Source organism: Ipomoea nil, unplaced genomic scaffold (assembly GCF_001879475.1).
Source record: "Ipomoea nil cultivar Tokyo-kokei standard unplaced genomic scaffold, Asagao_1.1 scaffold0794, whole genome shotgun sequence".
Classification (NCBI taxonomy): domain Eukaryota; kingdom Viridiplantae; phylum Streptophyta; class Magnoliopsida; order Solanales; family Convolvulaceae; genus Ipomoea; species Ipomoea nil.
The window spans coordinates 392223-411671 of record NW_017617222.1 but is presented as its reverse complement, the minus strand read 5'-3'; positions in this window follow the sequence as shown (position 1 = coordinate 411671).

Below are 19449 nucleotides of genomic sequence, written 5' to 3'. Positions count from 1 at the left end.
TTTACGAATTGGGCGGGAAGTTAAAATTCTTGGATTTTGTTATTATATATAATATAGATGTACAAAAGGAATTCTAATACACAATTTTAAAATTTTAGAATAGAATTTTTACCCGGAATTATTGTACGAATGGGAAGTAGGAATCAATATATTTTATTGGGAAGAGAGATTTTTTAGGAATTGGGCGGGATGTTAAAATTATAGGATTTTGTTACTATATATAGTATAGAAGTATAAATGTTCAAAGGGATTTGTATTACACAATTTTAAAATTTTAGAATAGAATTTTTACCTAGAATTATTGTACGAATGGGAAAGTAGAAATCATTATACTTTATTGGGAAGTGAGATTTTTTAGGAATTGGGCGTCAAGTTAAAATTCTTGGATTTTGTTATTATATATAGTATAGATGTACAAACGGAATTGTATTACACAATTTTAAAATTTTTGAATAGAATTTTTACCCAGAATTATTGTACGAATGGGAAGTAGGAATCAATATATTTTATTGGAACGAGAGATTTTTTAGCAATTGGGCGGAAAGTTAAAATTCCAGGATTTTGTTATTATATATAGTATAGATCTACAAAGGGAATTGTATTAAACAATTTTAAAATTTGAGAATTGAACTTTTAAACAGAATTATTGTACGAATGGGAAAGTTGAAATCAGTATATTTTATTGGAAATAGAGATTTTTTTAGGAATTTGGCGGAAAGTTAAAATTCCATAATTTTTTTATTGTATATAGTATAGATATTGATGTACAAAGGGAATTGTATTACACAATTTTAAAATTTTAGAATAAAATTTTTTCCCAGAATTATTGTACGAATGGGAAAGTAGAAATCAATATATTTTATGGGGAATAGAGATTTTTTAGGAATTGAACGGGAAGTTAAAATTCCAGGATTTTTTTATTATATATAGTATAGATATAGATGTACAAAGGGAATTGTATTACACAATTTTAAAATTATAGAATAGAATTTTTACCCAGAATTATTGTACTAATGGGAAGTAGAAATCAATATATTTTATTGGGAATAGAGATTTTTTAGGAATTGGGCGGGAAGTTAAAATTTCAGGTTTTTTTTTTTTTTATTATATATAGTATAGAAGTATAGATGTACAAAGGGAATTGTATTACACAATTTTAAAATTTTAGAATAGAATTTTTTACCCAGAATTATTGTACGAATGGGAAAGTAGAAATCAATATATTTTATAGGGAAGAGAGATTTTTTAGGAATTGGGCGGGAAGTTAAAATTCTTGGATTTTGTTATTATATATAATATAGATATAGATATAGATGTACAAAAGGAATTGTATTACACAATTTTAAAATTTTAAAATAGAATTTTTACCCAGAATTATTGTACGAATGGGAAAGTAGAAATCAATATATTTTATTGGGAAGAGAGATTTTTTAGGAATTAGACGGGAAGTTAAAATTCCAGGATTTGGTTATTAAATATAGTATAGAGTATAGATGTACAAATGGAATTGTATTACACAATTTTAAAATTTTAGAATTGAATTTTAACCAGAATTATTGTACGAATGAGAAAGTAGAAATCAATATATTTTATTAGGAAGAGAGATTTTTTAGGACTTGGGCGGGTTGTTAAAATTCCAGGATTTTGTTATTATATATAGTATAGAAGTATAAATGTACAAAGGGATTTGTATTACACAATTTTAAAATTTTAGAATAGAATTTTTACCCAGAATTATTGTACAAATGGGAAAGTAGAAATCAATATATTTTCGTGGGAAGAGAGATTTTTTAGGAATTGGACGGGAAGTTAAAATTCCAGGATTTTATTATTATATATAGTATAGATGTACTAAGGGGAATTGTATTACACAATTTTTAAATTTTAGAATTGAAATTTTACCCAGAATTATTGAAGTAGAAATCAATATATTTTATTGGAAAGACACATTTTTTTGCAATTGGGCGGGAAGTTAAAATTCCAGGATTTTGGTATTATATATTTTATAGAAGTATAGATGTACAAAGGGAATTGTATTACACAATTTTAAAATTTTAGAATAGAATTTTTACCCAGAATTATTGTACGAATGGGAAAGTAGAAATCAATATATTTTATTGGGAATAGAGATTTTTTAAGAATTGGGAGGGAAGTTAAAATTCCAGGATTTTTTTATTATATATAGTATAGATATAGATGTACAAAGGGAATTGTATTACACAATTTTAAAATTTTAGAATAGAATTTTTACCCAAAATTATTGTACGAATGGTAAGTAGAAATCAATATATTTTATTGGGAATAGAGATTTTTTAGGAATTGGGCGGGAAGTTAAAATTTCAGGTTTTTTTTATTATATATAGTATAGAAGTATAGATGTACAAAGGGAATTGTATTACACAATTTTAAAATTTTAGAATAGAATTTTTTACCCAGAATTATTGTATGAATGGAAAACTACAAATCAATATATTTTATTGGGAAGAGAGATTTTTTAGGAATTGGGCGGGAAGTTAAAATTCTTGGATTTTTTTATTATATATAATATAGATGTACAAAAGGAATTCTATTACACAATTTTAAAATTGTAGAATAGAATTTTTACTCGGAATTATTGTACGAATGGGAAGTAGGAATCAATATATTTTATTGGGAAGAGAGATTTTTTAGGAATTTGGCGGGATGTTAAAATTATAGGATTTTGTTATTATATATAGTATAGAAGTATAAATGTTCAAAGGGATTTGTATTACACAATTTTAAAATTTTAGAATAGAATTTTTACCCAGAATTATTGTACGAATGGGAAAGTAGAAATCAACATATTTTATTGGGAAGAGAGATTTTTTAGGAATTGGGCGGGATGTTAAAATTCCAGGATTTTGTTATTATATATAGTATAGAAGTATAAATGTACAAAGGGATTTGTATTACACAATTTTAAAATTTTAGAATAGAATTTTTACCCAGAATTATTGTACAAATGGGAAATTAGAAATCAATATATTTTCGTGGGAAGAGAGATTTTTTTGGAATTGGACGGGAAGTTAAAATTCCAGGATTTTGTTATTATATATAGTATAGATGTACTAAGGGGAATTGTATTACACAATTTTTAAATTTTAGAATTGAAATTTTACCCAGAATTATTGAAGTAGAAATCAATATATTTTATTGGAAAGACACATTTTTTTGCAATTGGGCGGGAAGTTAAAATTCCAGGATTTTGGTATTATATATTTTATAGAAGTATAGATGTACAAAGGGAATTGTATTACACAATTTTAAAATTTTAGAATAGAATTTTTACCCAGAATTATTGTACGAATGTGAAAGTAGAAATCAATATATTTTATTGGGAATAGAGATTTTTTAAGAATTGGGAGGGAAGTTAAAATTCCAGGATTTTTTTATTATATATAGTATAGATATAGATGTACAAAGGGAATTGTATTACACAATTTTAAAATTTTAGAATAGAATTTTTACCCAAAATTATTGTACGAATGGTAAGTAGAAATCAATATATTTTATTGGGAATAGAGATTTTTTAGGAATTGGGCGGGAAGTTAAAATTTCAGGTTTTTTTTATTATATATAGTATAGAAGTATAGATGTACAAAGGGAATTGTATTACACAATTTTAAAATTTTAGAATAGAATTTTTTACCCAGAATTATTGTATGAATGGAAAACTACAAATCAATATATTTTATTGGGAAGAGAGATTTTTTAGGAATTGGGCGGGAAGTTAAAATTCTTGGATTTTTTTATTATATATAATATAGATGTACAAAAGGAATTCTATTACACAATTTTAAAATTGTAGAATAGAATTTTTACTCGGAATTATTGTACGAATGGGAAGTAGGAATCAATATATTTTATTGGGAAGAGAGATTTTTTAGGAATTTGGCGGGATGTTAAAATTATAGGATTTTGTTATTATATATAGTATAGAAGTATAAATGTTCAAAGGGATTTGTATTACACAATTTTAAAATTTTAGAATAGAATTTTTACCCAGAATTATTGTACGAATGGGAAAGTAGAAATCAACATATTTTATTGGGAAGAGAGATTTTTTAGGAATTGGGCGGGATGTTAAAATTCCAGGATTTTGTTATTATATATAGTATAGAAGTATAAATGTACAAAGGGATTTGTATTACACAATTTTAAAATTTTAGAATAGAATTTTTACCCAGAATTATTGTACAAATGGGAAATTAGAAATCAATATATTTTCGTGGGAAGAGAGATTTTTTTGGAATTGGACGGGAAGTTAAAATTCCAGGATTTTGTTATTATATATAGTATAGATGTACTAAGGGGAATTGTATTACACAATTTTTAAATTTTAGAATTGAAATTTTACCCAGAATTATTGAAGTAGAAATCAATATATTTTATTGGAAAGACACATTTTTTTGCAATTGGGCGGGAAGTTAAAATTCCAGGATTTTGGTATTATATATTTTATAGAAGTATAGATGTACAAAGGGAATTGTATTACACAATTTTAAAATTTTAGAATAGAATTTTTACCCAGAATTATTGTACGAATGGGAAAGTAGAAATCAATATATTTTATTGGGAATAGAGATTTTTTAAGAATTGGGAGGGAAGTTAAAATTCCAGGATTTTTTTATTATATATAGTATAGATATAGATGTACAAAGGGAATTGTATTACACAATTTTAAAATTTTAGAATAGAATTTTTACCCAAAATTATTGTACGAATGGTAAGTAGAAATCAATATATTTTATTGGGAATAGAGATTTTTTAGGAATTGGGCGGGAAGTTAAAATTTCAGGTTTTTTTTATTATATATAGTATAGAAGTATAGATGTACAAAGGGAATTGTATTACACAATTTTAAAATTTTAGAATAGAATTTTTTACCCAGAATTATTGTATGAATGGAAAACTACAAATCAATATATTTTATTGGGAAGAGAGATTTTTTAGGAATTGGGCGGGAAGTTAAAATTCTTGGATTTTTTTATTATATATAATATAGATGTACAAAAGGAATTCTATTACACAATTTTAAAATTGTAGAATAGAATTTTTACTCGGAATTATTGTACGAATGGGAAGTAGGAATCAATATATTTTATTGGGAAGAGAGATTTTTTAGGAATTTGGCGGGATGTTAAAATTATAGGATTTTGTTATTATATATAGTATAGAAGTATAAATGTTCAAAGGGATTTGTATTACACAATTTTAAAATTTTAGAATAGAATTTTTACCCAGAATTATTGTACGAATGGGAAAGTAGAAATCAACATATTTTATTGGGAAGAGAGATTTTTTAGGAATTGGGCGGGATGTTAAAATTCCAGGATTTTGTTATTATATATAGTATAGAAGTATAAATGTACAAAGGGATTTGTATTACACAATTTTAAAATTTTAGAATAGAATTTTTACCCAGAATTATTGTACAAATGGGAAATTAGAAATCAATATATTTTCGTGGGAAGAGAGATTTTTTTGGAATTGGACGGGAAGTTAAAATTCTAGGATTTTGTTATTATATATAGTATAGATGTACTAAGGGGAATTGTATTACACAATTTTTAAATTTTAGAATTGAAATTTTACCCATAATTATTGTACGAATGTGAAGTAGAAATCAATATATTTTATTGGAAAGACACATTTTTTTGCAATTGGGCGGGAAGTTAAAATTCCAGGATTTTGGTATTATATATTTTATAGAAGTATAGATGTACAAAGGGAATTGTATTACACAATTTTAAAATTTTAGAATAGAATTTTTACCCAGAATTATTGTACGAATGGGAAAGTAGAAATCAATATATTTTATTGGGAATAGAGATTTTTTAAGAATTGGGAGGGAAGTTAAAATTCCAGGATTTTTTTATTATATATAGTATAGATATAGATGTACAAAGGGAATTGTATTACACAATTTTAAAATTTTAGAATAGAATTTTTACCCAAAATTATTGTACGAATGGTAAGTAGAAATCAATATATTTTATTGGGAATAGAGATTTTTTAGGAATTGGGCGGGAAGTTAAAATTTCAGGTTTTTTTTATTATATATAGTATAGAAGTATAGATGTACAAAGGGAATTGTATTACACAATTTTAAAATTTTAGAATAGAACTTTTTACCCAGAATTATTGTATGAATGGAAAACTACAAATCAATATATTTTATTGGGAAGAGAGATTTTTTAGGAATTGGGCGGGAAGTTAAAATTCTTGGATTTTTTTATTATATATAATATAGATGTACAAAAGGAATTCTATTACACAATTTTAAAATTGTAGAATAGAATTTTTACTCGGAATTATTGTACGAATGGGAAGTAGGAATCAATATATTTTATTGGGAAGAGAGATTTTTTAGGAATTTGGCGGGATGTTAAAATTATAGGATTTTGTTATTATATATAGTATAGAAGTATAAATGTTCAAAGGGATTTGTATTACACAATTTTAAAATTTTAGAATAGAATTTTTACCCAGAATTATTGTACGAATGGGAAAGTAGAAATCAACATATTTTATTGGGAAGAGAGATTTTTTAGGAATTGGGCGGGATGTTAAAATTCCAGGATTTTGTTATTATATATAGTATAGAAGTATAAATGTACAAAGGGATTTGTATTACACAATTTTAAAATTTTAGAATAGAATTTTTACCCAGAATTATTGTACAAATGGGAAATTAGAAATCAATATATTTTCGTGGGAAGAGAGATTTTTTTGGAATTGGACGGGAAGTTAAAATTCTAGGATTTTGTTATTATATATAGTATAGATGTACTAAGGGGAATTGTATTACACAATTTTTAAATTTTAGAATTGAAATTTTACCCATAATTATTGTACGAATGTGAAGTAGAAATCAATATATTTTATTGGAAAGACACATTTTTTTGCAATTGGGCGGGAAGTTAAAATTCCACGATTTTGTTATTATATATTGTATAGAAGTATAGATGTACAAAGGGAATTGTATTAAACAATTTTAAAATTTTAGAATAGAACTTTTACACAGAATTATTGTACGAATGGGAAAGTCGAAATCAGTACATTTTATTGGAAATAGATATTTTTTTAGGAATTTGGCGGGAAGTTAAAATTCCAGAATTTTTTTATTATATATAGTATAGATATAGATGTACAAAGGGAATTGTATTACACAATTTTAAAATTTTAGAATAGAATTTTTACCCAGAATTATTGTACAAATGGGAAAGAAGAAATCAATATATTTTATTGGGAAGTGAGATTTTTTTGGAAATGGGCGGGAAGTTAAAATTCTTGGATTTTGTTATTATATATAGTATAGATGTACAAAAGGAATTGTATTACACAATTTTAAAATTTTAGAATAGAATTTTTACCCAGAATTATTGTAGGAATGGGAAGTAGGAATCCATTTATTTTATTAGAAAGAGAGATTTTTTAGCAATTGGGCGGAAAGTTAAAATTCCAGGATTTTGTTATTATATATAGTATATATAGTATAGATGTACAAAGGGAATTGTATTAAACAATTTTAAAATTTTAGAATAGAATTTTTACCCAGAATTATTGTACGAATGGGAAAGTAGAAATCAATATATTTTATTGGGAATAGAGATTTTTTAAGAATTGGGAGGGAAGTTAAAATTCCAGGATTTTTTTATTATATATAGTATAGATATAGATGTACAAAGGGAATTGTATTACACAATTTTAAAATTTTAGAATAGAATTTTTACCCAAAATTATTGTACGAATGGTAAGTAGAAATCAATATATTTTATTGGGAATAGAGATTTTTTAGGAATTGGGCGGGAAGTTAAAATTTCAGGTTTTTTTTATTATATATAGTATAGAAGTATAGATGTACAAAGGGAATTGTATTACACAATTTTAAAATTTTAGAATAGAATTTTTTACCCAGAATTATTGTATGAATGGAAAACTACAAATCAATATATTTTATTGGGAAGAGAGATTTTTTAGGAATTGGGCGGGAAGTTAAAATTCTTGGATTTTTTTATTATATATAATATAGATGTACAAAAGGAATTCTATTACACAATTTTAAAATTGTAGAATAGAATTTTTACTCGGAATTATTGTACGAATGGGAAGTAGGAATCAATATATTTTATTGGGAAGAGAGATTTTTTAGGAATTTGGCGGGATGTTAAAATTATAGGATTTTGTTATTATATATAGTATAGAAGTATAAATGTTCAAAGGGATTTGTATTACACAATTTTAAAATTTTAGAATAGAATTTTTACCCAGAATTATTGTACGAATGGGAAAGTAGAAATCAACATATTTTATTGGGAAGAGAGATTTTTTAGGAATTGGGCGGGATGTTAAAATTCCAGGATTTTGTTATTATATATAGTATAGAAGTATAAATGTACAAAGGGATTTGTATTACACAATTTTAAAATTTTAGAATAGAATTTTTACCCAGAATTATTGTACAAATGGGAAATTAGAAATCAATATATTTTTGTGGGAAGAGAGATTTTTTTGGAATTGGACGGGAAGTTAAAATTCTAGGATTTTGTTATTATATATAGTATAGATGTACTAAGGGGAATTGTATTACACAATTTTTAAATTTTAGAATTGAAATTTTACCCATAATTATTGTACGAATGTGAAGTAGAAATCAATATATTTTATTGGAAAGACACATTTTTTTGCAATTGGGCGGGAAGTTAAAATTCCACGATTTTGTTATTATATATTGTATAGAAGTATAGATGTACAAAGGGAATTGTATTAAACAATTTTAAAATTTTAGAATAGAACTTTTACACAGAATTATTGTACGAATGGGAAAGTCGAAATCAGTACATTTTATTGGAAATAGATATTTTTTTAGGAATTTGGCGGGAAGTTAAAATTCCAGAATTTTTTTATTATATATAGTATAGATATAGATGTACAAAGGGAATTGTATTACACAATTTTAAAATTTTAGAATAGAATTTTTACCCAGAATTATTGTACAAATGGGAAAGAAGAAATCAATATATTTTATTGGGAAGTGAGATTTTTTTGGAAATGGGCGGGAAGTTAAAATTCTTGGATTTTGTTATTATATATAGTATAGATGTACAAAAGGAATTGTATTACACAATTTTAAAATTTTAGAATAGAATTTTTACCCAGAATTATTGTAGGAATGGGAAGTAGGAATCCATTTATTTTATTAGAAAGAGAGATTTTTTAGCAATTGGGCGGAAAGTTAAAATTCCAGGATTTTGTTATTATATATAGTATATATAGTATAGATGTACAAAGGGAATTGTATTAAACAATTTTAAAATTTTTGAATAGAACTTTTACACAGAATTATTGTACGATTGGGAAAGTCGAAATCAGTATATTTTATTGGAAATAGATATTTTTTTAGGAATTTGGCGGAAAGTTAAAATTCCAGGATTTTTTATTATATATAGTATAGATATAGATGTACAAAGGGAATTGTATTACACAATTTTAAAATTTTAGAATAGAATTTTTTACCCAGAATTATTGTACGAATGGGAAAGTAGAAATCAATATATTTTATTGGGAAGAGAGATTTTTTAGGAATTGGGCGGGAAGTTAAAATTCTTGAATTTTGTTATTATATATAATATAGATGTACAAAAGGAATTGTATTACACAATTTTAAAATTTTAGAATAGAATTTTTACCCAGATTTATTGTACAAATGGGAAGTAGGAATAAATATATTTTATTGGGAAGAGAGATTTTTTAGGAATTGGGCGGGATGTTAAAATTATAGGATTTTGTTATTATATATAGTATAGAAGTATAAATTTAGAAAGGGATTTGTATTACACAATTTTAAAATTTTAGAGTAGAATTTTTCCCCAGAATTAATGTACAAATGGGAAAGAAGAAATCAATATATTTTATTGGGAAGTGAGATTTTTTAGAAATTGGGCGGGAAGTTAAAATTCTTGGATTTTTTTATTATATATAGTATAGATGTACAAAAGGAATTGTATTACACAATTTTAAAATTTAAGAATAGAATTTTTACCCAGAATTATTGTAGGAATGGGAAGTAGGAATCAATATATTTTATTGGAAAGAAAGATTTTTTAGCAATTGGGCGGAAAGTTAAAATTCCAGGATTTTGTTATTATATATAGTATAGATGTACAAAGGGAATTGTATTAAACAATTTTAAAATTTTAGAATAGAACTTTTACACAGAATTATTGTACGAATGGGAAAGTCGAAATCAGTATATTTTATTGGAAATAGATATTTTTTTTTAGGAATTTGGCGGGAATTTAAAATTCCATGATTTTTTTATTATATATAGTATAGATATAGATGTACAAAGGGATTTGTATTACACAATTTTAGAATTTTAGAATATAATTTTTACCCAGAATTATTGTACAAATGGGAAAGAAGAAATCAATATATTTTATTGGGAAGTGAGATTTTTTAGGAATTGGGCGGGAAGTTAAAATTCTTGGATTTTGTTATTATATATAGTATAGATGTACAAAAGGAATTGTATTACACAATTTTAAAATTTTAGAATAGAATTTTTACCCCGAATTATTGTAGGAATGGGAAGTAGGAATCAATATATTTTATTGGAAAGAGAGATTTATTAGCAATTGGGCGGAAAGTTAAAATTCCAGGATTTTGTTATTATATATAGTATAGATGTACAAAGGGAATTGTATTAAACAATTTTAAAATTTTAGAATAGAACTTTTACACAGAATTATTGTACGAATGGGACAGTCGAAATCAGTATATTTTATTGGAAATAGATATTTTTTTAGGAATTTGGCGGGAAGTCAAAATTCCAGGATTTTTTAATTATATATAGTGTAGATATAGATGTACAAAGGGAATTGTATTACACAATTTTAAAATTTTAGAATAGAATTTTTTACCCAGAACCTATTGTACGAATGGGAAAGTAGAAATCAATATATTTTATTGGGAAGAGAGATTTTTTAGGAATTGGGCGAGAAGTTAAAATTCTTGGATTTTGTTATTATATATAGTATAGATGTACAAAAGGAATTGTATTACACAATTTTAAAATTTTAGAATAGAATTTTTACCCAAAATTATTGTACGAATGGAAAGTAGGAATCAATATATTTTATTGGAAAGAGAGATTTTTTAGCAATTGGGCGAGAAGTTAAAATTCCAGGATTTTGTTATTATATATAGTATAGATGTACAAAGGGAATTGTATTAAACAATTTTAAAATTTTAGAATAAAATTTTTACACCGAATTATTGTACGAATGGGAAAGACGAAATCAGTATATTTACTGGAAATAGAGATTTTTTTAGATATTTGGCGGGAAGTTAAAATTCCAGGATTTTTTTATTATATATAGTTTAGATGTACAAAGGGAATTGTATTACACAATTTCAAAATTTAAGAATAGAATTTTTATCAACAATTATTGTATGAATGGGAAATTAGAAATCAATATATTTTGCATTCAAAAAAAAAGAAATCAATATATTTTATTGGGAAGAGAGATTTTTTAAGAATTAGGCGGGAAGTTAAAATTCCAGGATTTTGTTATTATATATAGTATAGATAGTATAGATGTACAAAGGGAATTGTATTACACAATTTTAAAATATTAGAATAGAATTTTTACGCAGAATTATTGTACGAATGGGAAGTAGAAATCCATATATTTTATTAGAAAGAGAGATTTTTTAGAAATTTTGCGGAAAGTTAAAATTCCAGGATTTTGATATTATATATAGTATATAAGTATAGATGTACCATGGGAATTGTATTACACAATTTTAAAATTTTAGAATAGAATTTTTACACAGAATTATTGTACGAATGGGAAAGTAGAAATCAATATATTTTATTGGGAAATGAGATTTTTTAGGAATTGGCCGGGAAGTTAAAATTCCAGGATTTTCTTATTATATATAGTATATATAGATGTACAAAGGGAATTGTATTACACAATTTTTAAATTTTGGAATAGAATTTTTGCCTAGAATTATTGTACGAAAGGGAAAGTAGAAATTATTAGCATATATTATTTTGTCTTGTTATCTTTGTATAATATATAGTTTATATTATGTGGTAGAGTTATTAGATTGTTACATCTGATCTATTAGTCAGGGTTTGTTAGAGTCCTTGTAGACATATACTTTGTATTCTTCTGAGAAACAGTTATCGAATGAAAGCTATTCTCTAATCTGGTATCAGCCGGGATATCGATCTTTCATCAATCTCCACCGTAAATTTCCCCCCTTTTTCCCGTACAACTCATCGGAATGTCTTCCCATTCTTCCGAACGTACAGTCTCCGCTGCCGGCACTCCGTCTCCGGCCGGCGGGCCGTCTCTCGCCGGCGCTCATCATTACGTGACGATGAAACTCACGTCACGTAACTTCTTGTTTTGGCGCGCCCAGCTAATTCCCTTTCTCCGGGGTCAAGAGCTGCTGGGCTTTGTTGATGGTTTTCTTCCGTGTCCACCAGAAACCGTCAATGCTACTCCGTCATCGGAGGGATCGTCGGCAGGCACCACCGTGGCGACCATCGTCCCCAATCCGGAACACCGGGCATGGGTGAAACAGGATCAATCGATCCTGTCTCTCCTGATTTCATCCATGTCGGATGAAGTGCTGCATTTAGTGCTTGGCCGAACCACATCGGCAGAAATATGGCAATCCACGATGCGGACGCGGCGGTCGCGGGGGTGCGCGATGTCAAATTTGTCGCAGTCACGGACACTCGGCCATGTATTGCTACAAAAGGTATCACCCGCAACCTCCACCTCAGGCGAACATGGCAGTGCCGGCGGACGTTCCAGCTCCGGTACAAGCTCCGGCCGATGGGTGGTATCCGGATACCGGAGCCACCGCACACGCTACACCGGACGCAACCATGATGGGGCAGTCGAAGGAGTACGGCGGAACGGACGTGCTTCGCGTGGGTAATGGCGCAGGTTTGGTTATTTCACGCGTTGGTCGCGCATCAATCCCTTCCGTGTCAAAATCCCTTTGTTTAAACGATATATTGCATGTCCCGAGTCTATCTGTTCCATTATTATCTGTGCACAAATTTGCTGTTGATAATAAGGTATATTTTGAATTTCATGATTCGTGTTTTATTGTGAAGGATTCGTTAACCAAAGCGGTCCTGCTTAGAGGTCCTGCCACAGGCGGCCTGTACAAGCTTCCAGTGTCAAAGTCCAATTTCGCGTTTGTCAGTTCCCGGGCAACTCCCACCACTTGGCATCAACGGCTTGGACACCCGCACAAAAACGTTCTTAATAAAATTCTACAAGTTTGCCCGGTCATTTCCAATAAAAACTCGCCGATTGAGTCCTGCACCTCGTGTCATCTCGGGAAATCGTCGCGATTCAAGTTAGATAGTGTGCCACATTCTAGCAAAAATGTACTAGATCTCATATATACTGATATTTGGGGTCCGTCCCTTGTATTATCTGTTAGTGGCTTTCGCTATTTTTGCCTTTTTGTAGATGATTTTTCCCGATTTACCTGGTTTTATCCATTACGGGTAAAATCGGACATTTATAAAATATTCGAGTCGTTCCGTGTGTTGGTTGAACGTCAATTCGGGCGGTCAATTAAGTCAATCCAGTCGGATCTAGGGGGTGAGTATCGAAAATTACATGCCACATTCCAAACTCTTGGCATAAATCACCGTCAGTCATGTGCTTACACACATGAGCAAAACGGGCGAGTAGAGCGCCGTAATCGACACATCGTTGAAACGGGTCTAGCTTTACTTGCTGAAGGCAAAGTGCCCCATCACTACTGGGATTACGCCTTCGAAACTGCTACGTGTTTAATCAACTACTTACCCTCCTCAGCCATACACTATGAAAGTCCATATAGCCGATTATTCAAGGTCACTCCACCATACACATTTCTTCGTGTCTTCGGGTGTCGGTGTTACCCATATCTGCGCCCATATAATAGGCACAAGATTGAGTACCGCTCCACCCCGTGTGTCTTCCTAGGTTACCCTGTTTCTTTTAGGGGATATAGATGCGTAGACTTAACAAGTGGAAAAACTTATATCTGCCGCCATGTGCGTTTTGATGAAAACGTTTTTCCCTTTTATACAGCTTGTTTTCAACAGGAACAACCGCAACCTGAGTCACCTTGGGCCATGTTGCCAATTGCCCCGGTGGGTCAGGCTGGTTCACCACGTGATCAGTTTGAACCAGGACCACCTATTGTTCCGGAAGATGAACCAAAACCGCTGGCTCATGCACCACCGCAACTTGCAATCACACACACCGCCCCGGCTAAAACCCGCCGCAAAGCTCGTGTTCAGCCACAGGGCCGTGATCATGTTATGCGGCTACGGCACATGACAAAAGGCTCAAATGAGCCCTTTCAGGCACAAACTGTCAGTACAGATCCTACCTGCTACTCACAAGCGGTTGGTCATTCCCATTGGCGGGAGGCTATGGATGCTGAGTTTAACGCTTTATTACACAACCACACTTGGAGGCTGGTGCCACCTGAACCCCACATGAATATAATAGGTTGTAAATGGGTGTTTCGCACTAAGCGCAAAGCCGATGGCTCGGTTGAGCGCTATAAAGCCCGATTGGTTGCGAAATGCTTCAATCAAGTCGCAGGGGAGGACTTCTTTGACACCTTTAGCCCTGTGGTGAAACCAACCACAGTCCGGATGTTGTTCTCATTGGCTGTCTCTAACAGCTGGACTCTACGCCAGTTAGATGTTCATAATGCTTTTCTTAATGGGCATCTAGCTGAGACTGTTTATATGAAACAGCCGCCGGGATATGAAGATCCAATGACCCCTGGTCATGTGTGTCACCTCCAGCGATCCCTTTATGGTCTAAAACAGGCACCTAGGGCCTGGTTTAAACGGCTTCACGAATTTTTGTTATCTGCAGGTTTTCAGTCCTCCAAGACCGATGTCTCGTTATTCTACTACACTGCAGAACAATCCCTTGTGTTTCTACTGGTCTATGTTGACGACATTATTATGATGGGCAACGACGACAACCTTGTCACTACTCTACTTAAGCAACTATCCACAGCTTTCAAAATTCGTGACTTAGGCACACCGGGCTTCTTCTTGGGTATTGAGACGGTTCGCACAGATAATGGTCTACTGTTATCACAACGTCGTTACATGACGGATCTCCTGGGTCGCTCAGGCATGGTAGACTGCAAGCCTCTCACCACTCTGGCTACTATTACTAAAGTGGCCACACCGTCCGACACCCCTTATGAGAACCCGACGCAGTACAGGCGCATTGTCGGGGCCTTACAGTATTTAACCATCACGAGGCCTGATCTTGCTTATGCTGTCAACCGGCTATGTCAATTCATGCACTCGCCCACAGTCGACCATTGGAATCTAGTCAAGCGTGTTCTTCGTTATGTTAAAGGAACTCTGGACTATGGGTTACAACTCACACCGTCTTCGTCTACCACCATTCACGCCTACTCTGATTCGGACTGGGCAGGTTGTCCGATTGACAGGAAGAGTACTACTGGGTTTGCTATTTATCTTGGTTCCAATCTCATATCGTGGCTATCCAAGAAGCAACGTACGGTAGCCCGGTCGTAGACTGAAGCCGAGTACAAAGCTCCCGCTGATGTATCTGCTGAAGTCACGTGGGTTGTCTCTTTACTGCGGGAACTCGGTCTTCACTCTGGCGGTCCAGCAACACTGGGGTGCGATAATCTTGGGGCAACTTACCTGTGTGCCAATCCAGTTTTTCACGCACGCACCAAACACGTGAAATTGACTACCATTTTGTTCGTGATAAAGTTGCATCAGGGGATTTTGTTGTTAATTATGTGTCTACTACAGATCAACTAGCCGATATACTGACTAAGCCACTACCTTCTACACGGTTCGCTGCTCTGCGGGACAAGCTCAATGTTGCTATGCTGCCACCTTGTGCTTGAGGGGGTGTATTAGCATATATTATTTTGTCTTGTTATCTTTGTATAATATATAGTTTATATTATGTGGTAGAGTTATTAGATTGTTACATCTGATCTATTAGTCAGGGTTTGTTAGAGTCCTTGTAGACATATACTTTGTATTCTTCTGAGAAACAGTTATCGAATGAAAGCAATTCTCTAATCGAAATCAATATATTTTAATGGGAAGAGAGATTTTTTAAGAATTGGGCGGTATGTTAAAATTCCAGGATTTTGTTATTATATATAGTATAGAAGTATAAATGTACAAAGGGATTTGTATTACACAATTTTAAAATTTTAGAATAGAATTTTTACCCAGAATTATTGTACAAATGGGAAAGTAGAAATCGACATATTTTCGGGGGATTAGAGATTTTTTAGGAATTGGTAGGGAAGTTAAAATTCCAGGATTTTGTTATTATATATAGTATAGATGTACTAAGGGAATTGTATTACACAATTTTAAAATTTTAGTATAGAATTTTTACCCAGAATTAATGTACGAATGGGAAGTAAAAATCAATATATTTTAATGGAAAGAGTGATTTTTTAACAATTGGGCGGGAAGTTAAAATTTCCGGATTTTGTTATTATATGTTGCATAGAAGCATAAATGTACAAAGGGAATTGTATTACACAATTTTAAAATTTTAGAATAGAATTTTTACACAAAATTATTGTACGAATGGGAAAGTAGAAATCAATATATTTTATTGGGAAGAGAGATTTTTTAGGAATTTGGCGGAAAGTTAAAATTCCAGGATTTTGTAATTATATATAGTATAGATATAGATGTACAAAGGGAATTGTATTACTCAATTTTAAAATTTTAGAATAGAATTTTTAACCAGAATTATTGTACGAATGGGAAAGTAGAAATCAATATATTTTAGTGGGAAGAGAGAGATTTTTTAGGAATTGGGCGGGAAGTTTAAATTCTAGGATTTTGTTATTATATATAGTATAGATGTACAAAAGGGAATTTTATTACACAATTTTAAAATTTTTGAATAGAATTTTTACCGAGAATTATTGTACGAATGGGAAAGTAGAAATATATATATTTTATTTGAAAGAGAGATTTTTTAGGAATTGGGCGTGATGTTAAAATTCCAGGATTTTGTTATTATATATAGTATAGAAGTATAGATGTACAAAGGGAATTGTATTACACAATTTTTAAATTTTTGAATAGAATTTTTACACAGAATTATTGTACGAATGGGAAAGTCGAAATCAGTATATTTTATTGGAAATAGAGATTTTTTTAGGAATTTGGCGGGATGTTAAAATTCCAGGATTTTGTTATTATATATAGTATAGATGTATAAAGGGAATTGTATTACACAATTTTAAAATTTTAGAATAGAATTGTTACCCAAAATTTGTGTACGAATGGGAAAGTAGAAATCAATATATTTTATTGGGAAGAGAGACTTTTTAGGAATTGGGCGGGAAGTTCAAATTCCAGGGTTTTTTATTATATATAGTATAGATGTACAAAGGGAATTGTATTACATAATTTTAAAATTTAAGAATAGAATTTTTACCAGAATTATTGTACGAATGGGAAAGTAGAAATCAATAAATTTTATTGGGAAGAGAGATTTTGTAGGAATTTGGCGGAAAGTTAAAATTCCAGGATTTTGTAATTATATATAGTATAGATATAGATGTACAAAGGGAATTGTATTACTCAATTTTAAAATTTTAGAATAGAATTTTTGACCAGAATTATTGTACGAATGGGAAATTAGAAATCAATATATTTTATTGGGAAGAGAGACTCTTTAGGAATTGGGCGGGAAGTTAAAATTCCAGGGTTTTTTATTATATATAGTATAGATGTACAAAGGGAATTGTATTACACAATTTTAAAATTTAAGAATAGAATTTTTACCAAGAATTATTGTACGAATGGGAAATTAGAAATCAATATATTTTATTGGGAAGAGAGATTTTTTAATAATTAGGCGGGAAGTTAAAATTCCAGGATTTTGTTATTATATATAGTATAGATGTACAAAGGGAATTGTATTACACAATTTTAAAATATTCGAATAGAATTTTTACGCAGAATTATTGTACGAATGGGAAGTAGAAATCAATATATTTTATTAGAAAGAGAGATTATTTAACAATTTGGCGGAAAGTTAAAATTCCAGGATTTTGATATTATATATAGTATATAAGTATAGATTTACCAAGGGAATTGTATTACACAATTTTAAAATTTTTGAATAGAATTTTTACACAGAATTATTGTACGAATGGGAAAGTAGAAATCAATATATTTTATTGGGAAAAGAGATTTTTAGGAATTGGCCGGAAAGTTAAAATTTCTGGATTTTGTTATTATATATTGTACATATATATGTACAATGGGAATTGTATTACACGATTTTTAAATTTTGGAATAGAATTTTTGCCTAGAATTATTGTACGAAAGGGAAAGTAGAAATCAATATATTTTAATGGGAAGAGAGATTTTTTAGGAATTGGGCGGTATGTTAAAATTCCAGGATTTTGTTATTATATATAGTATAGAAGTATAAATGTACAAAGGGATTTGTATTACACAATTTTAAAATTTTAGAATAGAATTTTTACCCCGAATTATTGTACAAATGGGAAAGTAGAAATCAACATATTTTCGTGGGATGAGAGATTTTTTAGGAATTGGACGGGAAGTTAAAATTCCAGGATTTTGTTATTAGATATAGTATAGATGTACTAAGGGAATTGTATTACACAATTTTAAAATTTTATTATAGAATTTTTACCCAGAATTATTGAACGAATGGGAAGTAGAAATCAATATATTTTAATGGAAAGAGAGATATTTGAACAATTGGGCGGGAACTTAAAATTTCAGGATTTTGTTATTATATATTGCATAGAAGTATAAATGTACAAAGGGAATTGTATTACACAATTTTAAAATTCTAGAATGGAATTTTTACACAGAATTATTGTACGAATGGGAAAGTAGAAATCAATATATTTTATTGGGAAGAGAGATTTTTTAGGAATTGGGCGGAAAGTTAAAATTCCAGGATTTTGTTATTATACATAGTATAGATATAGATGTACAAAGGGAATTGTATTACTCAATTTTAAAATTTTAGAATAGAATTTTTACCCAGAATTATTGTACGAATGGGAAAGTAGAAATACATCTATTTTATTTGAAAGGGAGATTTTTTAGGAATTGGGCATGATGTTAAAATTCCAGGATTTTGTTATTATATATAGTATAGAAGTATAGATGTACAAAGGGAATTGTATTACACAATTTTTAAATTTTAGAATAGAATTTTTACACAGAATTATAGTACGAATGGGAAAGTCGAAATCAATATATTTTATTGGAAAGAGACATTTTTTAGCAATTGGACGGGAAGTTAAAATTCCAGGATTTTGTTATTATATATAGTATAGATGTACTAAGGG